This window comes from Salmo salar, chromosome 01 (genome assembly GCF_965601325.2).
Source record: "Salmo salar chromosome 01, fSalSal1, whole genome shotgun sequence".
In the NCBI taxonomy this organism is placed as follows: domain Eukaryota; kingdom Metazoa; phylum Chordata; class Actinopteri; order Salmoniformes; family Salmonidae; genus Salmo; species Salmo salar.
In genome coordinates this window covers 183250001-183250523 of record NC_138291.1, presented here as the reverse complement: position 1 = coordinate 183250523, position 523 = coordinate 183250001, and the positions used below count along the sequence as shown (strand labels likewise).

The following is a 523-nucleotide window of genomic DNA, read 5'->3' as shown; positions in this document are numbered from 1 at the left end:
TTGTGCCCTTGAGCAAGGCACTTAACCCCCACAACGACAGCTCTCCAGGCGCCCAGCCCGCAGCGCCTCTCCCGATCCTCTTTCAGAGGGGTTGGTTTAAAGCAGATGCCACATTTCGGTTGGACCTTGTGTGTAACTGACCAATAAAGTGATCTTCAATGTTTAATCCTAACTATGTTATTTTGTCCCAAATTGCACCCTATTCCCTTCATAGTGCACTTATTCTGACCATATTGGGAATAGGGTGCCATTTGAGATTACAGAGTAGGAGTGTATACCCAGCAGCTGCTGCTGTCCATCTCCTCACGGAGTAAATAACAGACCCATTTAACTGACGCCTCGCGGCGCAGCGAGCTAGCGGACAGACACATTAGGACTGAACAACAGACCAGACCTATCTAACGCCTCGCGGCGCAGCGAGCTAGCGGACAGACACATTAGGACTGAACAACAGACCAGACCTATCTAACGTCGCGCGGCGCTGTCAGCTAGCATGGCAGGGACAGAGACAATGTCTGATAAT

The 523-nt window shown here is 50.7% G+C and overlaps 1 protein-coding gene across 1 annotated transcript in view; it reads left to right on the top strand.

The window, feature by feature from the left end:
• Positions 1 to 310: 310 nt before the first annotated feature.
• LOC106572540 (muscle, skeletal, receptor tyrosine kinase) overlaps positions 311 to 523 on the top strand; it is a 77903-nt gene continuing 77690 nt past the window's right edge. The window contains exon 1 of the mRNA XM_082957075.1: positions 311 to 523. This exon is cut by the window's right edge and continues 387 nt beyond it. The gene's annotated coding sequence lies outside the window, so the exon portion shown is untranslated.